Source organism: Camelus bactrianus, chromosome 5, assembly GCF_048773025.1.
Source record: "Camelus bactrianus isolate YW-2024 breed Bactrian camel chromosome 5, ASM4877302v1, whole genome shotgun sequence".
NCBI classification, from domain to species: Eukaryota; Metazoa; Chordata; class Mammalia; order Artiodactyla; family Camelidae; genus Camelus; species Camelus bactrianus.
The window spans coordinates 32,863,393-32,887,422 of record NC_133543.1 but is presented as its reverse complement, the minus strand read 5'-3'; the positions used below and the strand labels follow the sequence as shown (position 1 = coordinate 32,887,422).

Below are 24,030 nucleotides of genomic sequence, written 5' to 3'. Positions count from 1 at the left end.
GGAAAAACCACTGAGTCTCATCCAGTAGCAGATGACATCGTCAAAGTGGGGTAATTTGCCAAAGACTCTGCACAGGCGTGTGCTTGGAGTGTGGAGGAAACACAGGGGATAGACAGTACAAGAGCACAGTGCTAACAGCCTCGGAGATGCTATTCACCCCTGGACCCAAGGGGAAGAGAAAGAGACCAGAGTTCAGGACCTCAAGCCGCTTTAAGAAATGTGGACCCTTCTGTCAATGGGTCCAGCCACAGCCTGTCAGAGGTGCCCTTAGAGGGTGGGAGGTGTGTGATTCTTCCCTTAGTCGACTATCTACTGCTGCCTAAATGCAGCAGCTCAAAACAGTAGATGTTTATTTTTCCTTTCATTTTTTAATTGAAGAATAGTTGCTATATAATATAAGTTACAGCTGTACAATATAGGGATTCACAATTTTTAGAGGGTATACTCCATTTATAATTATTATAAAATATTGGCTATATTCCTTGTGTTGTACAGTATATCCTTGTAGCTTATATTATACCTAATAGTTTGTACCTTTTAATCCCCTACCACTATACTGACCCTCCCCCTTCCCCTTTCCCATTGGTTGGTAACCACTAAGTTTGTTCTCAATATCTGTGAGTGTGCTTCTTCTTTTATTATATTCACTAGTTTGTATTTTTTTAGATTCTACATGTAAGTGATATCATGCAGTATTTGTCTTTCTTTCTCTGACTTATTTCACTTAGCATGATTCCCTCCAAGTCCATCCATGTTGCTAAAAATGCCAATTTCATTCTTTATGACTGAGTAGTATTCCATTGTGTGTGTGTGTGTGTGTGTGTGTGTGTGTGTGTGTGTATCCATTTATTTGTGGATTTGTGTATCCATTGATACCCATTCTTTATCCATTTATCTGCAGATGGACACTTAGGTTGCTTCCAATCTTGCTCTTATAAATAGTGCAACAGCAGATGTTTACTATCTCAGTTTCCATGGTCAGGGATCCTACTTGGCCTCTCCAGGTGCCTCTGCTCAGGGTCTCTCACAAGGGTGCACTGAGGCATGAGCATGGGCTGCAGTCACCCCAAGACTTGATGGGAGGAGCATCTGCTGTCAAGCTCACTCACATGGCCGTGGGCAGGCCTCTGAAGATCCACTTCTAAGGTGACTCACATAGCCGTTCATGGGATTCAGGCTCTTACTGGCTGTTGGCTGGGGATGTCAATTTTTGATGTCTGGGACTTCACATAGGGCTACTCACAACACTGCAGCAGCTGGTGTCCCCCAGACAGCATAAGACAAAGAGATCAGGTCTTTTTGCAAGCTAATTTCATATGTGATATCCCATTAGTCTTTTATGGGAATTTTTATTGAGATAATTGTAGCTTCATAAGCAGTTGTAAGAAATTATACAGAGAGATCCCATGTGCCCTTTGTCCAGTTTCCTCCAGTGGTAATATCTTGCAAAACTAGTAAAATATCACATCATGGAATCAGACATTGATATTGTCCGTCAATCTTACTCAGATTTCTCCAGTTTCCCTTGTACTTTGTTGTGTATGTATTTCATTCCACACAGTTTTATCACACATGTGTGTGTAACCACAACCATAGCAAGATACTGAACAGCTTCATCAACACAATAATCTCTCACTTTACTCTTTTGTAATCATACCCACTTCTTTCTTCCCATTCTACTCTGCCCCTAACCCCTGGCATCTACTATCTGTTCTCCATTTCTGTAATTGTGTCATTCCAAAATTATTATATGAATAGCATCATTCAGTATGCAGCCTTTCAGGGTTGACTTTTTCCACTCAGCACAATAGAGATTTGTCAAGTTATGGATATCAATAGTTTTGTTCTTGTTTATTGCTGACTTGTATTCTGCAGTAGGTATGTGACTATTTAATCAGCAGCCTGTTAAAGGACTTTTGGGCTGATGTCAGTTTTTTTACCATTATGAATAAAGCTGCTACAGACATTTCTGTACAGGTTTTTGTGTGATCATTTAAGCTCTTATTTCTCTGGGATAAATGCCTAATGGTGCAACTGCTGGCCAGTTGCATTTTAGTCTTATTAGAAACATCCCAACATTTCTGCAATATTCTTTTTGTTAGAAGTGAGTTGCTAGATCTACCCACATTCAGAGGGAGTTTATTACAAAAGTGCAGGCGCAGCAGGAGGCGGGGATCAGTGGGGGTCATTTTAGAGGCTGCCTAATACCTCTCCTTGATACCCCCTTCAACGTGTTTGAAGTTGTGTCTCTGTTTTTCTCAGATATGAAACCTTTTTATAAAATAGCCTTAAGGTGAAACCAAGCAGACCCAGATCGATTCAGGTTTGTGAAAATACTTTGGTGAACTCTCCAATATTTCTAAATTACGCTTCGGCCTTTTGATTAGAAAAAGACTTAAGTTGGGTCTATTCAAATATGAGGTAGGTCTGTGCCTGGCTAAAAAGATCACACATATTAAATTACCATGACATCTTCAAGATGAGAGCTGGGCTCTGGGCAGAGACAAACTTACTTTCCTCTTTAATATGACTCCTCTTATAACCTACACCAACTCTTTCTGTTCAGGTTAACAGTTTGAATCACACCATTGCTCTGTAGCTCCCTTCTGCCCCAGGCAGCATCCTGTCTCCCACCCTGGGTCCTCCTGGACAGGATTTGAAACAGTGATTCCACACTTGCCTCCTATGCCAATTTCTGATGATTTGGAGAACTCAACTGCACAAGCATGAAGTGACCGTCTTATTTGCACCTGATTCTGAACAAGGAAGACTAGCAAAAATTGAGTCAAATTATTGTCACCCATAATGTGTACAAGGTAAATATGTCTCTAAATAATACAGTCAAAAATATCTAAACAATATTATGTAGTTGAGCCCAACATCTTAATAATAATCTTAATTTTTTTAAAGGCACATGTCGAATAATCTTAGAAACAAATATTAGACTTAAATGTGAACATTCTATTCCAAAAGATGGTGTGACCCAAAATAGTTATTTCTGTCTGTTAATTTCTCCGATTGCTTCAGTTGGACAGTGCTTAACATCACTGTTGATAAGTCCTCTTCGTTCCCCACTCCTTCCTCACAGTGAGGGTCCACTGCTAAATCTTCCATAGTGTATCTGACAGCACACCTAATTCATTGATCTAATCCATCTTACTCATATCACACTCTGCTTTGGACTCCTGTTTCTCTGCTGGTTACCCTCAAAGTTACTTTATATTCAGATGATGGCCTCAGACACCAATGTAATAGAAAACAGTGGTGTGGACATAACTCGAAATAAGGCAGGATAGGTAATCATGGCAAGTCCTGGGAAATAAGGAAATAATCTGACAGGTACAATCCCATTTACAGTCCACACATCGTGATTTTGTTTTTTTATTGAAGTACTGTTGATTTAAAATGTTGTGCTAGTTTCTGGTATACAGCATAGAGATTCAGTTATAAATTTATATATACATATTCTTTTTCATTATAGGTTATTACAGGATATTGAGTGCAGTTCCTTGTGCTGTACAGTAGGACCTTGTTGTTTACTTTATATATATATAGTTTGTATCAGCAAATCCCGAACTCTTGATTTATCTCTCCCCAACCTTTTTCGTTTTGGTAACCATAAATTTGTTTTCTATGTCTGTAAGTGTTTCTGTTTTGTAAATAAGTTCATTTGTATCACTTTCTTAGACTCCACATATAAGTGATATCATATGGTATTTGTCTTTCTTTTTCTGGCTTACTTCACTTAGTATGATAATGTCTCGCACCATCCATGTTTCTACAAATGGCATTATTTCATTCTTGTTTATGGCTGAGGAGTATTCCATTGTAGTGTCCAAGTACTGTCCAGCTGAAGCAATCAGAGAAATTAACAGAGAGTAATACCCACTAAGTAGTATTCCACCATAACTTCTTTATCTAATCATCTGTCAATTGCTTCCATGTCTTGGCTATTGTATATAGTGCTGCTGTGAACATTGAGGTGCCTGTGTCTTTTAAATTAGAGTTTTCTTGGAGTATATGCCCAAGAATGGGATTGAAGGATCATATAGTAACTCTATTTTTACTTTTTAAGGAATCTCCGAACTGTTTTCCATAGTGGCTGCACCAAACTACATTCCCATCAGTGTAGGAGGCAGACATTGTGATTTTTATTTTCTCTAATCTACCATTCTTTCATACTGCTAGGTCTTCATATGTCTATTTCCTTTTGCTTAAGTATTTTTCTGCCCATGTTCACTTTGCTAATTCTTATTTCTGGTCACTGTTTGAATATCCTTTCATGAGAAGTCATTCCTGGATCACCCAGACCAGGTTAGATGTCGGGACATACACTTCCATTGCTCTTTTCCCCAGCCCTTTGCAACATCCATCCCCATTCTGAGCACATGTTTAATGCCAGCCTCCCCATGAGCTTATAAGCCCCAAGAAGATAGACACACTATTATTTTATTTACTACTGTATCTCTACATTCAGCACAGTTGCTGGAACCTACTGAGTATTTAATATGTAAATTTTAGGTGATTGATTGTGTCTGAGTTATTCAATGATAAAAGCCAATGAATTTCTCATAAAATAGGCAAAGTTCTAAGCAGGGATCTTGTCAGGATCTGTAGATCCAAGAATGAATTGCAGGAATCTGGTCACAAGGACTAAGATTCAGAAATATGTCTCTAAACATGAAAAGAATTGCACCAAGGAGAGAAAGATCCCTGTCACAGAGGGACTATGGCACTGGGTGCTCCTGTGTGACATGTCAAATTCATAAAAAATAGAATATAAGACATGAACTTAATTTCAAGAAGTCTTATACAACTAGTTATGGGAACTGCGTATTTCAAACAAAATTTATTTGATGCTACCACACTATAGTTTTTTTTTTTCCTTTTAGGAGCCAAATTTGTTCCAGGGACCAAGCCAGTTTTGTGACTCAAGTTGGGGGGTTGGTGAGACAACCCGGGGTTTGAAAGAATGTGTGCAAAGGCATTTAAGCTCACCTCGATCTTTTCTATTAATCAGTAATTCTTCAAGTCCCTCTTCTTGCAAGAAGAGATAACTAAGGGATAACATCTTAGAGAAATCTCAAAACTCACCCTCCCTTGGGATTCAACTTCTACAGTTCACTTTTCACTGTCTCCAAAATTTGTCAGTTATGTATGCAGCATTCATAACTTTTAATTAATGCTTTTTAAAATTTAGAACATGAATGTTCATCAAAAGTTACTAATTTTTAGCTTATCAACCTCTCAAATACGTTTGTACAACCATTCTTGTGTGAGACAGTGGTGCTACATGAATTATGCAATTGTGTACAGAAGAATAGCTTGTTGGAGATGCTAAAGATAATATGAAACAAATGCAGTTCCCCGATCTTTGGGAGAAGGGTGCCCTCATGTAACTGGCATGAAACATCTAAGCACTCCATGGACGCCTCATTGACGGTCCCCAGTGAATCTACTTTAACTTCAAAGTTTTCTTGTTGTTAGAATCAGTGACAGCATCATCTTGATAACTTTAATTTCCTTTTCCAAAACATCTTAAGTTAAAAGAACAAAATGGGGGAAGTAATTTTCCATCTACATGACTAGACCAATAGAGACTAGACGGGAGTTCAATAAAACCATTATAGTTTGTGTAATAAGATTAAATCAGCTCTTGATTGAAGTACACAAGGCACTTTTTGCCAAATTATATTAGGCCCTTGGCGATTGCCACCATTTTAAGGGAAGGGTTATTATTGAAGGCTATTTTCCCATATCACAAATGCTACACTTTGATGAATCCTAAGTGCTACAAAATATCTCAACAGACATCTTCAAGAAGTGAATCACTTTTCTGGTGGTAGGATAGTTGGTTATCAATTTTCACTGTAAGTTTTATACAGAGTTGTTAATTTTTAAAACTGTAACAGCAATAAACTAACCTGTGCTAATTCCAATAATTTCCTAAATATGAGACAGGCCCCTCTCCCTCAGAGCCCTCTGTTACTCAGGCATTATTCTTTTTTTCAAGCATTATATCTATAGTCTATGGAATCTAGATTTTCCCCCCAAACAAGAAAAACTTAATATTTGTTACTATTTTTTAAATAACATAAGTCTACTTATATATGGAGCATATATGTTTTAGCTACTAGTGTTTATTCTTATTTCTATAAACGGAATTGGTGTCTTTTAAAAAAATGTTAATCATTACATTCACAGCATCTGATATATGATACATAAATAAAATCCGGGTTTACTGAAAGCTATTGATGTCAATAGCATGATGACTTTGGGTAGTACTATATTTAAAAAACTCACTTTTATTTCTGGGGGAAAATAATACCAAGTTATTATTTGTATTGAATAGTTACTTTTCACTACCCATTAGTTAAAATTTGTGTATAGAATCAAATGTGTCAATGACAAAACTGTCATCTAATTTTAAAAGAAAAGATTTTGAAAAATGGGCTATCGTGAAATTTTTTTTCAGATATTTTAATGTTCTTTGTTAGAAATTTAGAGCGCCAATTTGTGAGGATAATCTCCATTTGTGAGAGAGAATGCTGAACACACAATCGTGGAGCTGAGAACAGCTTGTTGACATACACTTAGAGTCTCGAGCTTTCTTGCGGATCTCACGCTGCTCTGTAACCTGGTATTTCTTTCTCTATGTGAAGAGTCCCATCTTGGTGCCTGGGCTTAGGCAACTTCTTGAATTCAGCTTCAATGCAATGTTTGGGGATTTTCACATCACTTTCGGTGGAGGTGGCAATGACAAATTTATTTTGTGTTCAACACAGAGAAAATAATTGAGGACCAGAGATCCAATTACAAGTAGCAAGCTGCTTCAGGAAAGACATATTTCTGCCTCAGTGGTGAGCAGTGGAGATGGTCTGAAAGCAACTGTCTTTTAAGTTTTCTCACATGGTGACAAAAGGGTTTTTTTCCAGTGACTCAACGGCTTTGAGTCACATCTTCAGTAGGATAATAACTAGGCATATTGTCAAGTTTGAACACTTGAGTGCCACCATTCTTGTCACACCCAAATGGCTTGTGACAGTAGCAAGAACTATCTCCTCCTTCTTTTCAATCCTGGATTTAATATCCTCTTTCACATGGCTTTCCTTGGATGGGGAATACTGGCAGATTCCTCTGACCAACACCAAGTTTCAGCTGTAGTATGTTTCCTTTTGTTGGGCATTTTGGCCCTATAGTTACCCTTCTTAACTTTACCACTGGCATCAGCTTTTCTTTGCTTCAGCTTTCTCCTTAGTGTCTGGTTTTCTGCTTTGTTTTACCACCATCTTGTAAGATAGGATACAATACAATTTTTGACAGTCTTTTCTCTTTCTTTTGACAATTCTTAATAATTAGAATTTTAAATAGTAATATTGATAAAATGGTTTTCACCTAGTTTTCTTTTTCTTAGTAAAAATGTAAGAATATTTCATTTAGTTAAATCTTGACTCTTAGATACATTCAGTTTATTTTATGTTGCTGCCACTCAATCAATCTCAAATTTCCCATATGGCTATTAATATCCATGTGACAAAACCCAATGGAAGAAAAGGAAATAGTGGGGGTGGGGGGAAAGGGGAGGGAGTCGGGGAGTCTGCAAACTAGAACCAGAGATTTTTTTACCATCAGTACTAGTTAATGCTATTGCATTTCTTACCATTCAAATCATTAAAATTCTTCACGATCTTTTTGGAACCAACAGTTGTGAGCATACTGTCAGCATTGCAAGCAAACATTCAATGTGAATTTCTATTTTAATAGAAATCTCAGTATGCTCTTTATCATATACATGCCACATAAAATATATGGGCTTTTCTAGGGTTCCTTTTTTCTCTCTGTTTATAAGAAACAGGAGTACCAATGAATGATGGAATTGAATGCACTGCTATTTATTTCACATGGGAGTTTGCAGAAACATAGAAAGGGCATCAAAAATAACTAGTGTTTATAGTACTTGGAAAGTTTGTGATGAAATTACAGATTGTAAATTAGTTAATTGACAAAGTGGTTATAACACTGAGTTTGCATCTTATATATTTTAAGTACAAACTCAAAAATGAAACTACATCTATGATATAGTCATGTGATTGATATTTGTACCTGCTATTTAATATACCTGAATGTGTCTTTTTTTCCTCCATGTGTTCTTTACTGGTGTATATCCAGAAGGCTTTAGGAACAGAACTATATAATTAGTATTTTTGTTAACTAAGAAACATTACAGAGGTACTTTATTAATCATTATAAGCAAACTGAGGAGAGATCTGTCATTCTTTACTATACATACTCTATCCCTTCACACACATTTGTGAGTCGATAACTGGTTTTCATAGAATTAAACTAAATATGTAAAATACTTAACACTGAAAATGTAAAGAATAAAGGTTGGTTATTTTACAATTCAGCTTTAGGCAAATACATGCAATCTGAATTGAGTCTTTGATATCACAGGAAAGGCATTTCAAAAAATCCCTGTTATCAACTTGTTTATATGGTATTTGCTTCTTTCTTGAGAATCTAGAATTCAAAAATGATTCCTGTTTTTTGTTTTTTGTTTGTTTGTTTGTTTGTTTATTTATTTATTTATTTATTTATTTATTTATTTATTTAGCTAGCAGCCATGATCCAAAGGGCAGGCAGTCACTTTTATTTTGAATTCCCAGTTCTATAAACTTTGCCTCCAACACAAGCCAAAAAAAATCCTCAAAGTTGTCTTCTGGTTCATTTATTGATAAGGCTTTTAAAGTGCAGAGAACTACAACCTGTAGAGCCCAAAGACAGTGTGGCTCAATGGAAAGGGCTGGCCCTTTAAGCACAGGTACACATCTCTACCCCGGCACTGATCGGGCCTGTGAATTTGTGCAGGTCAGTCAACCACAAGGTTGCAAGGTCAGCCTCGTCCCTGACCTGCTTTGTTCTAGATGTTTACATAGAATGATAGAATGTGTGCAGAGCCTGTCTCCACTTAGGGCTAATTTCATTGTTGTCAAGCCCAAGGCTTAGTCATGTTTCCATAAGCCGCATTTCTTACTCAAGGGATGTGTGGATATTAGAGAAAAAAGGAAGTGGAATTCACCAATTGTAAAAGGGATCAATGGAGACAAATGACAGTCGAGAAAGGTCAGTAAGCAATGCCTAGGCTACGTCACAAAGAGCAAACAACCCAGAGGTATGGGCTTCTTGTGCTGGCTTTATAGACTCTCTGAGCCAAGTGAATCACACCCTCATGAGATAGCTTTCCCCCGGGGAAATATTTTCTGTGACACATTGTGCTCCACCTTAAATTTATTCTGTTTAAAAAAAAAATTCTACATCTAACACACCTCATTTAAGGTTTAAGCTCTGTGGCAAATATTTTAAACAGAAAGAGCCAAAGCCCTTATGCAGTTTTCATCATTAAAAAGGGACATCTTCAGGAAAATTACAATAATGGTACCAGTAGCCTTATCTGTTCACTGCCAGGTAAACACCCATAATATTCTAAAAAGCAATCTCCTAAAGATAGTTCCAATCCATGCTGGCTTCCATGGTAAATATTTCTTTGAATGGAATTACAGTTTTGGGAATAGAGGCAGAACTAAGAAAACTGCACTCTAATATAAAGTCATGTAGCCCCGACATCTCAGAAGGAGTGGCTGACTGCGGCACGAGTTTGACCTGAGAGTATTGCTGTGTGCATTCTTTTTTCCAAATGCTTCAAACAAGGCAAACAGCTTTTATCAGTAGAATACAGCAGAGACCAAAAGTGTATATTAAGTTCTTCATTCCATTGGTTGGGAAGTTGAAGGAGTAGTCAAATATGATGACTTATGAAAAACATTCTAGGATTTGTTCATCTTCTTATATGTGAGCTTAGTCCAGAAGTTAAGTGTAATCACAATTAAATTGGCATAGACTTTCTATCTTGAAAATAATCTAGCAAGGTGAGAGCAATAAAAATGCACCTTGGATTTGCAGTTGAATTCTGCCCATGATGAAGTTATAAGACAGAGTTATATATTGAAGCCATTAATAACATGGATTATCAATAAGAAAATCACTGTATTAAACTCAAAGCATTGTCACATTTGGCAGAAATGTGTTTTCTTAAATCTGAGGTGCATTATTTTTCAGGTTGTTTGGTCCCTTTTAGAAAACTACAATTCGTTACCACCATGTTTAACAATCAAGTGAATCATCACATTTCTAAATAATGTACACAATTTAGGCATATTTGATAAAGTCATTTTACTGGGGGAAAGAGTTACTATTTTTAATTCATCACAGCTTCTGAGGGTCATTTCAGTTTCTTTTCATTGTACTTAAGTGTTTCTGCCCCTTTCCCCTTGGTGTTTGTTAGTTGTTTTTAATGTGATTTCAGAATTGTAAACGGCTCAGCATATTAGTAAGTGAATTTCTGAGTTTTTCCCCATCTAGATCAGTGAAGTGAACAGGGCAAAAGTGGAGAGTGGCATTTCTTCCTAACAGATTTGCATTAAAGGGGGTACTGAGTTAATGCAAATTTTTCCTGAGAGGGTAATTTACAAAACATGCATTTCATCGATACTATTACTTATTTGTGCTTTAACTAATACTTTCTTAAGCTCCACATAGCGTTTTCAGCATAAGGCTTTTACTATTATTTGCACTGCTATTAGGAAACAGGGAACGCTAGCTAAAGACTTTCTTTACCGTTTTATGGGTGGCCAACTCAAATGTTAACAGGGACTAGGCAGGGATGTAATGAGTGAAAATGGCTCATTGTAAAAGAATGAGAAATATTAAGGACTGAGAGAGGAAGTCTCATCCAGAGGGATCAGCTGTCACTCAGTCTTGACTGGTAATAGTCACCTATCAGGTTGAACAAAATATGTCTCTGGGCCAACTTCAGCCTGCAGGCTGCCAATCTCCAGCTGCTGTTTTGGGGATCAGTTTGTTGAGGGTTGGTTAAGTACCATAAACCGAAGAAGGCTGGTGTTGGTGAGGCAGAAGCGCAGGAAGATAAACTGTCCCACTGGGGGATGCACAGCCTGAGTAGGTTCAAGAGGCCCAGAGTTAGAAGGGGCTGCACTGGGTTTGACAGTCTGCTGTTGTGGTCTTGAAATTCTTAATTATTTTTGAACAAGGGGCACCACAGATTCACTTAAGATGGGGTGCAGTAAATTACACGGCTGGTCCTGGTCCCCTTTAGGGTAACACTGGAAACAGTTTTCTCCTGAAGAAGTTAGTAGGCGTCTCTGCAAACTTCATTAACTGCTGGGGGGAGGTAAGAAGTGGAGGGGTTAGTGTGTCGTCAGTTCACTCACCTTCGTTTCTTGTGTGGATTTGAATGCGCTGGTTTCCTTCTCCCCCTTCATTCTGTATTACCTATCTGCAAAACGCAAGTAAGTGGCCTAACTCATTGCAGAAAGAAACTAAGGTAGAAAGTCAGTAGTTCTAGCTTCAGAATTACTTGCCTGATTTGTTAAAAGATTTGAGGAGTTCCCAAAGGTGGACCAGCAACTTCTTTTCTTTCTTGGAATTAAACACAAAAATTAAAAAGGTTAAAAAACAGTTGAACGCTCAATGATCTTGACAAACATGGTTGCCCCCACTTTTGGTTGTTTCTTATTTGTGTACATGGAATATATTATCACTTAAATCTGTCATTTGAATGGCCATAACCAGTGATTTATACCTAATATCTGGTTTCACAGTCATCTCTCTGAAACGCTGGAGTAAAGTACAGCACAGCTCCGGTGTTTACTAAAAAGCCATCTAACCTTTTTGTAGATCCCTAGACACCTGTAATCCACCAATTTCCAGTAGGGGGGAAAAAAAACGTGAACATTTAACTTTGAATCTTGGGAGCAGAAGTCTTAGCTGGATTAATTTATTTTTCTTACCCATCAGTGTTTTAGATTTATATCCACTTTTCCGTTCCATCTGACGCCGACCCACATTCCTCTGCTGTTGTGCAGGTATGACTAAGTACTGCCTCGTTTCATTGACTCAGGCTCCACTTGTCTTGGGTTCTATAGGCTGGCTGCGTACACGACAGCGCGCGGTGACAGTAATTTGCACTGATCTGCCCCCACTGCTAGTCCTGCTGCTACAAATAGCAATTGATTATTATGCTGTAGTGTTATTGACTGTCACTATGAACACAAGCTGTATTTCATTTTTAAAGGAACATGCTGCAGATTTGTTTAGTATAAAAGCAAAACAGGGAAATATTCATTTCTAAGAATTACTTGCAGTCACAAACGTAACTTTAAATTTCAGTCCTAAAACATTTACTTTACTTTAAATCATAGTAAACAAAAACTTTATTGTGGTATTTATTTTAGTGTAATGCAAATAAATAATTTCCAAAAGCCATAAGAAAATCAGTATAAAACTGAAATATTCTTCCTATTCCCAGTTTCAGAAGAGATACGCATAGAAGATGACTAAATACCTTTTCATCTTTTTCCTCTTTCATCTGTAAATGTTTCTCTGTTCAAAAAAAAAATTTGGAGTCCTATTTCATACACATTCATTTTTTGACTTATCTGGTGTTCTGAAAGTCTTGATTCTTCCAGGATCCTAGAGTATCTCTCCCTTTTTACTTTCCACCCCCACAAACTGACCAGAAAGAATTCTTGTGTTTAGAACTGCAATTAATGCAGATTTGTAGAGTTAATATGTACTAATAGTATATTGATGACAGATATGTCTTAATTTAGATATGTGTTCCTTCCTAAACTGCAAATGTAACTTGCTCTGTTCTTTAAAGCACATTACTAGGTGGCAAAACTGATCTGTTTTATTATGCTACGCTGTCATGAGTCGGGGCATCTTGACTACACCAGCAAGTGGTGTATTCCTCTCTGAAACTAAAAATGTGAGCTATATGTCACACAAAGTTTAGAAGATAAAAATAAAAGCAAAACTACATGCAACCATGAAGACCTATCTGCCTAGTGCTCTAAACAGCTCTCTGTGGGACACTAGGCAAGCAGAGTTCATGATGCAAGAGGCTGTGACCTCCTTAACAACACTCCCGGGTGGCACCAGCAGTGGGTGGGCTCGTGTGGCCAGGGACAATAGAAGTCTTAGAGATCCCATTTTGCCATTTAGTTTGAATTCCTTTGCTATTTTTTTCCCCAAATATTTTATTTAAAAAATAGGAATCTTTAATCTAAGCAGAGATTAACTGGAAAGAGATATTTATATTCAGTATCTTTTTGGAAGATACTCTCTTGATACTCTCTTCCCTGGTCTGAACTGCACGGTTGAGGGGACGGCTCACCTGTCGTGGGTAGAAAGCGATTTCGCCTCCTGCTCTGAGGTGACCCAGCATCCAAGAATCTGCCACACACAATTTAAAAAGCATACATGTGCTCAGATTGCTGCGCCTTCTAAATAATTCAGCTTCTCTCTGTACTAACTAAGGAAGGGTGTACAGGAGGGACAGGACAGAAACAGGAAAAGTCAGTCCTATGCTTGGTTTTAGATTTGGTTTAGATCTTAACATTTGTCCAAGTGGGATGATGTTCAAAACCTGTTTAAAAGTAGGTGGGTGTGAGCCATAAATCAGTAATACAGGTAGTATTTTGGGTAAACTAGGGGCTGTCATTAGTATAGGGAATCTACAGCAATATTTTAATAATTAGAACTATCAGTGGTTGAAAGAAAGTGGGCAGCTTTTCCAAGACAGCCACTGAGGCAGCAAAAGTCCAGAATAGTTATATTTCAAAAGTTTTATATATATATATATATATATTATATATATATATAATATATATATAAATAATATGTATACATATAGTATACATATATATAATATGTATATATGAGACTCACTTGTGAAAAGAAAATGGCAGGTATTGTTCATTTCCCAGCCATGACATAGTTCAAATTCATGCTAAACAGCTATGTATTTATCAATTAGCATTATTTTCCCACCTCCTCTGACTCCCTGTATTGTTGTAATTCCATCAAATAGTCATTTGCTTTTTTTTATGGTAATAATCCCTTCACATTCCTCCTTTTCATCTGTATCCCTGTGTGCTATTTGTCATTCTGCTAAATCCCTATTATCGGGGCCTATGAGTTCCAAGAGCTTGATGAATAATTGGAAATGTTTTATCCCTGAGCTTCAAAAAAAGTGCTAGAAATAATTATGAGCAAACATCTTATGTCGCGTCCCATATCAATCCAATCCCTGCTTTATGATGTTTGTACTTTAGATAGAGAAGGAAACAGCGAGATCTTGGTTACCAGCTCTTGCAACATAAAGGGGACAGATGTTTCAGTTTCTATCGCTTTTTCTTTTGTCTTCTCTGTTCTTTCTGGCTACTTGGGCTGTTCGCTACAGTACGTTCCACAGTTAGTCAAGCCTGTAATTTCACAAGGTACAGTTAATTATTGATCAATCAAAATGAACTTCGTAATCCTTTTGGCAACTTGTGCTGTACTTGAACTTCTCTCTTGCCCATAAAATAGCTTAATGGTCTACAGTGTAATGAACATGAAGGATATGAACTAACGTTCAAAGAAGCAGGCAAATCCTACCTTTCCTGCTCATGCCAATTCAGGATTATTCTTCACAACATACTGCAGACTGCTAAGTTTTCTCCAGCAAATTGGCTAAAGAGTCAAGCCTTCCCCTCTCCCCATCCTGACCCCAGATGGAGAGCTTTCATACTTTCTCCAAGAATTTGATTCCATTTAAGATATTTATTTAATATTTGCATCTATATTGTCTAGTCTTTAGTTTCTTCAACATAAGTCAATTTACTCAGATAACAAGGTAGTTCTCATGAGCCATAGAGTTGTGTTTTCAATGCAACAATGTACTTTTTTTTTTTCTGAACAGTTTACCTACATAAAAAAATGCGCTGCTTCTTGCACCAAAGAATAGTGACTCTCTTCCTTCTCTAAGTGAAAATACAGACTAAAGGGGAAAAGAATCCCCAAACCCTAGTAGCTTACATATAAGTGTACGTGGAAGGATATGACAGCTGGTTTCTAGCCACCTATTTCATTTAACACTTGAGAGCCTACAGTGTGCCAAGGGTCTTGCTCTGAGGGACGCACAGAGAGTGAGATGGGGATTGGAGTATGAGAGTCTGGGAACTCAGTCTTGTCATAGTAACTAATGACAGAGTCTTCAATGGAAGGATTTTGGCTCTGGAGAGTAGAGGAGTTGAGGAGAAAAGTATAATTTTTTAATACATGAGTAGTCAAGCTCATTCTTTTGCTATCAAAATGGTATCCTCTAAAAAATATATTCAAGCTACAATCAGGCAACCTTCAATCCATCTCTGCATCAGGAGGCTGACCATGGTGTTTGCAGGACTAGTTTGCTACCTGCCAAGGTGAATGAGTCATTTTTCTTGTTTGTAGGTTTTTTACAATGTTAGGCTGGGTCAGTGAATGAAAATGACTGCTGTACTCACAGGTGAAAGGTTCCTTTAACTTTCCAACCTTGTTCCCATCTGGGGAGCTCAGTTCTAGGGCTGTCCCTTGTTTCCCATGAGATTTCAGTGTGTGGTTTTGCCTTGATACAAATACTATTAAGCAAACAGAAACCTGAAAGATTTCAGGCAAACTGAGTGATATTCTAATCCTCAGAGAGAAAAGAGGCTGGTCCAGATAAGGACGAAAGTAATCATACTTCTAGGTGAAAGTGTGTAGAGCCATAAAGAGAGGTAAAGACATAATGCTTAGAAAGAAAGACCATTTTGTGATTGGGGGGATCAAGGAAGCTTTTCAGATTCATGACCAGTTCAGCTGGACCTCAGAGGACAGGTTGTTTTCATCGAATGCAGATTGACTAGGGGAGAGCAGATGGTAGACAAGATGGAAGGAACCCAAGAACAAAGGCTCAGTGACACGAAACGTAGCAATGTTATTTAATGTTCATTTGCTTTGACTGTATGTCTGCCAGGCAACACCAACCTTAAGGTTGTTGATGCATTTGTTAAGTACACAAGGTAGGGTGAGTTTGAGAACCAATGTGTCCAAGTGGACATTTTCAAAATATTTCCCAGTTACTGCCTGCAAGGTGCCATTTTTCTCTCCACTCAGAACTAGAACCCTCCTGTCCTGTTCCTGCCTCTGCTGCCCATGGACCAGTGAGAGTGTCACTGTGCCAGAGACCCCCACTAAGACCTGGGGGCTGCACAGCGACATCTCTCTTCACTTTGCAACCTGAGTGCAGGGCAGGCTCTCCTCTGGATTCTTCACGGAAGAGCCATGATTAATCTGCCAGTCTTCCCAATGTTTTTCCAGGTTTGAGGATAATGAAAGGGAAGAGCAGCAGGGTGTCACTGCTTTCTTTGTGGCCACTTTCACAGCTGTAGCTTAGATTCACACACAAGGGGTCTTTACATGGTATGAGTCGGCTTGGATTCCAGTCTTTTTCCCGGTGACAAAATTCAGCCCAGCTCCTCAACCAGGAGAGTTCTAGTGTGTCTGAACCTTGACATCTGGACCAGCTTCCAAAGATCCAAGAGAGAATACAATTTGCCTCTCTCAAGCATTCTAGGACACTTCCATTTGACCTCTTCCTTTTGTCAGGATGTCTGATAGTCAGGCTCCTGGGGATACTCTATCTCCTGACTGGGGCATTTGCTTCCAGCAGAAAATCAGGTTGTAATGTCAATGTCCAACCTGAAACAGATTTACTGTGAAGCTAAGGAAACCTAAGATTTCAAGCCCTCTTCCAAAACTCCATCCTTGATTTTGTGCTTGTAGATTTTTGTCTTTTTTTTCTTGAAGAAGGCCACCCTCTAAATTGTATGAGTTTCAGGGACCACCAAACCTAGATTTGACTGTCCTTCCAATACTAGGATGTTTCAAGACGTTTTCATTTAAAATTACATCACCCATGAGACCTCCCCAGTCCTAGGCTAGGGTGAGCTGCCAGCTCCCACCCAACCCTTTTCTATGCCCCACCTCTATCCTGTGGTGAGGTTCTTTCTCATATCCCTTCTACTGTAGGGCTGGCCCTCCATATCTACACATGCAGGACATGCAGGCACAGAGGTCCAACTGAACCACATCATTCTATAGAAGGGACTTGAGCATCTGTGGATTTGGGAATCCATTGAGGGTCCTAGAACCAGTCCCCTGCAAATACCAACAGATGACGGTACCCAGTTTTCAGATTCTCATCACCTGTGGGACCTGATCAACAAGAACATAGACACAGACACACAGACACAACATGCACACATCTCCAGGATAACTCTGATGTGTAGCAAACTGTTAACATGCACAGAGAAAATGCTCTCCAGAAAACAGAAACAAAAACAAACAAACAAAACCTGCAAAGAGAATTAATTCTGCCTAGCCGCCTTTCTCATTATCATGCAGGTATTTGTGAAGAGTGAGATTACTTTGCATCAGCCTCAAGAACTGACCCATTCAGATTTCTAAACACATGAACAAACGTGACCCAGACCACTGGTAGCTTTTAGTCTTTAGGTGGCAACTTCTACCATCACACAAATGTTGTATAAGGTGTAGCCAAGGAGATGCTTGCCTGAGGGCACTAGGCATCTTAACTTGATTATTGTTTTGGGAAGGTTGCTGAGCAGGGAAGTGACCTGATCAGAACAAAGTTTTAGCAAAATTAACCACAGCAGACCTGATGTCAAAGGGGCAGATCAAGAATGTATGCCCCATTTTTTTTTTCAGTCCAGATCCCTCTAGGCACTTAAGAACAAGCTTTATGACTTCGAATAATTGAAACCCTTTCCATGATAGAGGAGCAGCATCTCCACTGATGACTTCAGTCCTGGGCCATGGAAGGGTGAGCACTCTGTATCTGTGTTCAGATTCTGGAAAATAAAAGCTGAACATGGGGAACTTCTCCACTCTCATGAATCGCAAGGGGCACGTTTCCCCCAAGGGCCCACACCCTGATGGACTGAGGCTAACAAAACATGTTCCTCACGTGTAATGATAGATTTTCAGCGGAATCATCAAGGCTCCTAGGGCTGCTCTGAAAGTGTACGGGTCTCTCTGTCCCTAAATTCCTAGTGAAATTGGTCTCCAAGGCACATTTAAAGTCTGCATGCCATGGAGATCTGCCTTCAGTTAGAAGCACCTGGTGTTGTAGAAAGACCTTGAGTTACAAACTCAATGCAACTGCCCACAACTAAACCCTTGGCCTCCATCATCTCTGCTGCAGCCCTCCTCACAGAGTTGTCGGGGAGATGAACTGAAATGTTATACCTACAACCCTTGATGTGGGTATAACAGAAGTAGAAGTAACCACCATTCACTGAGTATTTATTAAGTTCTAAAACACTTTGGCAAAGGTCATGCCTGAGAATCTTTGCTTTAGTTTAGCTGAGTTATAATTTTCTTGCTTGTAGTTCCCTGATTTGAAATGTGGAAAAGTTTCAATGAGTATGTCAAATAGCTGGGTTACAAACCGATTTTTACATGCTATCATATAATTTTTTGCTAACGTAGAAAAAGTCTATATGCTGTATAATATATTGACCAGGATCTGGGAAAAACAATCTCTGGGAATGATTAATTTTAAAATATGTGTTGAACAAATGTATTTGTGCACATGATTATAAGAATCAAAATTCTTATAGATGTATATAAATATATACTTTCTCTCTTCAGAGGCAACCATACACTTTAAGCATTTCAGTAGGGTGGGGAAGTCATTATGGAACACACAATATAAAATGTACAGAACTATGTTTTCAACTGCTTAATATTTCCTGGCATTGAGAACATTATACAAAAATGTAAGTAGAAATGACAGTCTAATAGTTATAACTTTAGAAATGGGATACAGAAAATGCAGTTACTATCAGAGAACAGGATGATCTTTTGGGGAGGAACTGAATTTCCCTCCAACTTGTGCCACATAAAACTGGTCTTTTCACAATGAATACTTTTTGCTCTGACTTAGGGGTCTACATACTTCTTCTGCAAAGATCCAGATAGCAAATGTTTTAGGCTTTGCTGGCCAGAGAGTCTCTGTTGCAACTCTTCCTCTCTGCCAGTGTAATGGGAAAGCAGCCATGAATGAGATGTAGACAAATGGGTGTGCCTGTGTTTCAATAAAACTTTATTTACACAACAAGCTGCCTGACTTGGCTCAAGGTGTTTAGTTTGCCAAGCACTGTTCTAAAGTCATATATGACAAAAAGAAGAACACAAGACAAGGGTTAAAGAACCTGCAGGAGGAGATGATAAAGTTGCTGGCAGAGAGGTATTGCCAAGAAAGAGGACAGCAGTAGTACAGGACAGAGTTCACGTTCTTTATCCAGTCGTCCCTCTCACTCGATGCAGAAAATTTCCATCTCAGTATATAATGCTGGGCGTCTTGATGCCAGGTAATTTGCTTTATTGGCAATTTGCATTTTACATGATAGAATATATTATTCCCAAATCCCAGAATTTTGATACTTAAAATAGTCTGAAATGATTCAAATTGCCTCATTTACTCCCAGGAGTTTTAGTTCAATCCTGACCACCAAGATCCCAGCAACTGACCTCTGGGAAAATTCCATGTTTCAGAGGAGAGATAAGTAAGCATTTTATCCCAGCCTCTTTCCAGTCAGCATTATGACACCACCACAAACTCCATGAACCTCGTATAAAGAGACACATTTGCTGCTTAATGCTACTTAGTTTGTGTTATTTAAATCTGGAGCTTGAGCTCTGTGAATTCGTGATGGAACAACTTTGGCAAATAGAAAAATAAACTTTGCTTCAGTGGAAGATTAGTCCAGGAGGCCCAGTGGACATTTCACAGCAGTAAAATCCATGCAAAATGAATTTGGGCAAGAATAGTCTGTCTAAGATATCAATTTGCCCAAATAATATATTTATAGACTATTATTACATCTAGGAAAAAAAAAAAGCCCTAGATTGAAACTGTAAAATTTTGCTGATAAAAATGATCCATTCTCAAATGTCAGCCAACATTAAAAGGGAGAATTTGACACTTTTAAATAAAAAATGATGCGTAAATTACACAAGAAATCTATGGAGACCTCTTCAGTTCTTATTTTCTCCTCTGTCCTGCTCTAAAACATGCAATAAACCTTTTTCAATTGGCAAGGTTTAATCTGTGTGTATAAGGAGCCTTAGAGGCAGTGCCTTCCCTTCCTGCAGCCTGTGTGCAGGGCTTTTTTACAGATATTGATTGTGAAAGTGATATCACACCAGAAGGTACGTTGATGCGGTGCTGGGTAAAAGGAAACGGCCAAGAATCCTTACAGTCTAATCAAAGCTCTGTCCAAGCCCAATCAATAGAGACGATTAAATGACACACATGGAGTCACCAACATTAAATACTCTCCATTTCCTGTACAAGAGTTTGATGACACAAAGTGGACAAGATGGAACCCAACTCTGTAGGTTTATTTACAGGATCTGTGCTATATATAAATGTGAGTATGAGAGTTTGACTCAGTCGCTGTTTGCCCCACAAATTAAGGTGTCAGCTATGCATCTATGAACTGCCCCCTGTTGAACAGACCGTGAAGGGGAGCAAATCGCAGAGGGTTATGATTTAACAATCGTGACTTGCAGGAGGCCAGTGTTTACTTTAACATCTGGTATTTGGTTTTATGATGGAAGGACCCACAAGAGACAAGGCATAATAAGAGTACCAAAGAAAAAACCAGGTATCATTTATTAAAAATTTGCTATGAGCCAGTCAGTGTGCTAATTGCTTTACAATTATTATCTCATCTACAAATATCATTTCACTTTATGTTCAGGCTTGAGGAGACTAAGATGTGTTCAGTGATATGGAATTGGGAGAACTGGAAATTGAACTCAGCCTTCCTGGCTCCAAAAGGCACGCTCTCCACCAGTATGACCCAAATCCATTGCTAATTGACTATGATCTTGGGAAACTTTCTATGCTTGTTTCACTGTAATCTTCTTCTGTAAAGTAAGTGGCTTGAACCAAGTGAAAGTGTCTCTCTTGATCTAAATGCCTAAGAATCAGTGGTAGCACCATGCCTGATTGCTAGGTATTTATAAAGTGTGAATAATATCACCTCATTAAAATTGTGCATTTATTGCTAAGAAAGGGTATGTTTTTAAGGGTTGGAAATTTTTTGCTCCTTATTTTAATGGGGATGACACAATGATACACTAAGAAAATAAGCAAAGGTATTTGGGGAAAAGGCGTAGTTCACTGGACTGAGTATCTTTGGACTTTCTGCTGGGTGAAACCTTCAGTGGCTCAGTGCAGTGCCGGTTACAGGAGAAGCCGGCTAGTTTTAACTACCAACGACTTCTCTTTTATACTCAGGCAGTGGGCCTCCGCATTTTTTTCATCACATTTTCTCATGGATTTCAAACAAAATCCTCATGCTCTTCGTTTAATCAAGATCTGAAAAGTAAATTAAATATACACACTTCATCTTTTTAAAATATTTTACACATTTTAAGGCTCACCATATGCCAGGTACCATTTAAAATGCTTTATAAATATTAATGTATTTCATGCTCACAGCAACCCATGGGGTAGGTACCATTCCATTATCCCCATTTCGTCAATGCAGAAACTAAGACAGAAGTCAGTAGTCCATCTGAAGTCTCCCCACGAACGCGTGGACAGAGCCAGGACAGAGCCAGGCTTCTATTCTAGAGAACTTGCCCACAACCATTAGACACAGCTGGCTTTCCCTCTATAACCTACTGTGTTTAGGAGAAAGTTTTATAAAGTAGGTAGATGTTTTAAAAGATACTTACAGGAAATAAAATAAAAAGCCTTTTATGCTATCAAAAGGTATGGGAGGAAGGCAATAAACATATAGAAAATATTTCCCTTGAAGAAAGTTAGACCAAATTCACTCCTGGAGAAAGGACAGAAAAAGGTACGGCCACAAATTCAGTTCACACAAAGCCCCAAACAGTTGGCAGGCAATTATGAGTTCTGAGTACTTTTTACCACTACTGACATTTCAGGCACCTAAGCAAGGATCAGGAAATGTTTCACTAGCATTCAGAGTATCAGGCAAAACTTCTGGACAGTGGTTTCTTTAAGAAAAAATCTCATCTGCTGATCATCCTCAGAGTCATATATTTTTATGCCTTTCAGAGCAAGAATAAGAATGAAAAATATCTGCTTGCTTAACTTAGTAACCTAATCCTATCAACAGTTAATTAAAGCCCTTTCCTGTCCTTTGCCTCAGAGGCATCACAGCCACCAGCCTCACCTATGTCAGTTACTTTTGTCTGCCTCCCGCCAGCCCTGCCTTTTTTTTTTTTTTTTGGTCTCTTTTCCTCCCGGTAGGTAATCTCACTGATTTCCTTTGTCTAGTTATGCAAAATAACAAATGTCAAAGCTTGGAAACTGGTAATTTGGCAATTTCAGACAATCGCCTCATAACCACATTTTAGTACACTTTTGAAGCAGGAAAAGTTCAAAGGCTTTGAAAAGAGGACTATTGCTTTGCCTGTTACTATGAGTCATTTGAAGTAATTGGTCTTGTCTGATGTATGTTTTGAACTGAGGAAGTAGAGCTTTATTACCACAATCAGATACAGGTTTTTAGCCAAGGAAGTGGAGTTTTCCTCGCAGATGTAGATACATGCTTGATAAGGCAGAAAACAGACAGATGTGCCTCTATGCACGAGGGAAGAGGTGTGGAGAAGGAACAAATAAAACAGTTGAGAAAATTCCATGAAGCTACAGTAAAGTGCTTTTGGAAGCCGGCCCAGTTAGGAAATTTCTCACAAGCAAGCAACTCATAATTTAGATGCAGACTTTAGACTTTAATTTTGATACCAACCCAAACCTACCTATTATCCTCATCATGTTAAAAGTGGGTCAGGGATTTCCCCACAAGTAAACTGGGTAAAGGAAAATCATCTTCTTAAAAGAGTATTAACTAGTCTTTCTACTTTTCTTTTACAAATATTGTTGCTGAAGTAAAGCCAGTTTTGACCTCATTAACTTCTTTTGCTGAGGATCACTGTTTCATAAGCCATCTCATGAAAAATAAAAGGCAAAAATGTTCAACTCCAGAGAATACACCCATGTACGTTACTTCTTCCGGCACCTTCCCACAATAACGTTTGTTAATGGTTTTCCATGTATGTATATGTGTGTAAATAAAGGAATAAGATTAAAAATAAGGCAAATCAAAGCAAATATACATACACACAAACATGTCAAGCAAATAGAAAAGTTTAGTTATCTTTTAAAACATTTCTCATAAAACAGTCGGTCAACAAATATTTATTAAATGCTTACAGTAGGTCAAACACCGGGCCAGAAATTAGAATCCATAGGTGAGTATCATCCCTTTTTCAAGGAGCTTACAGTCTAGCAGCCCAAAAGACAAAGTGGCATGTGGACTAATGAGCACATGTCATCAAAGGGAGGCACACACAGGTGAGAACAGAGGCTTTCCACTGGAAGTTAGTTACCTACTTGGGTCTTGACAAACTGAGTGTTTAGGTGTGGACTTTCCAGAAAAAGAAAATCATCTATGCTAAGTTACAGAAATATGAAAGGGTATAATCTATTTCCAAACCACCCATGCTTAGTCTAGCTGGAGGTTGGGAGAGAATCAATGAGAAGATTAAGAGTGAAAGGGGAAGGAAAATTGACAAGAAAGGAGATGGATCCAATTGGAATCACAGAGGTGAGTCAGGGGCCATCTTGAGACAAGTGAGGGACAGCAGGACTTGAGCAAGACAAATAGGAGTGTTCACGGAATTGAGAGACACGCTAGAGTGATTTTTTTTTTAAACATTCCGTGGCAGGATAGAAAGTAAAACATACAGAAGAGAGGAGGAAGAGGAAAGAGTCTTAGAAGACTTTTCCCCTTTCAGAAACATTTGTCATTTTGTTTATGTACATTTGTTAAGTCCTTCTTGGGTGAAGGGCTGCCCACTTCTCCCCAGATTGAAAGCTCTTTCTTTTATCTCCAGGTCCATCAAACTCTGACAACTTAGTAGTAGTCAAGCAACTGGTGAAAACAAAAGATAAAATTCTAAATTGATTGCTTTGATCGTGCAAATTATTTTAAGCAACTTCATTGACAATGAGTTCCAGTATTTCACTTATAAAAA

At 38.4% G+C, this 24,030-nt stretch overlaps 1 long non-coding RNA gene across 6 annotated transcripts in view; it reads left to right on the top strand.

Moving 5' to 3' along the window:
• LOC141577701 (uncharacterized) overlaps positions 1–24,030 on the top strand; it is a 134,919-nt gene that overhangs the window by 7,437 nt on the left and 103,452 nt on the right. Inside the window, exon 1 of one of the 6 annotated variants that reach the window (XR_012506988.1) lies at positions 2,426–2,816. The exons of the other annotated variants lie outside the window; for them this stretch is intronic. This is a non-coding gene — a long non-coding RNA (uncharacterized LOC141577701). Of the gene's footprint in view, positions 1–2,425; positions 2,817–24,030 lie in introns of those variants that run through there. 6 annotated transcript variants of the gene reach the window in all.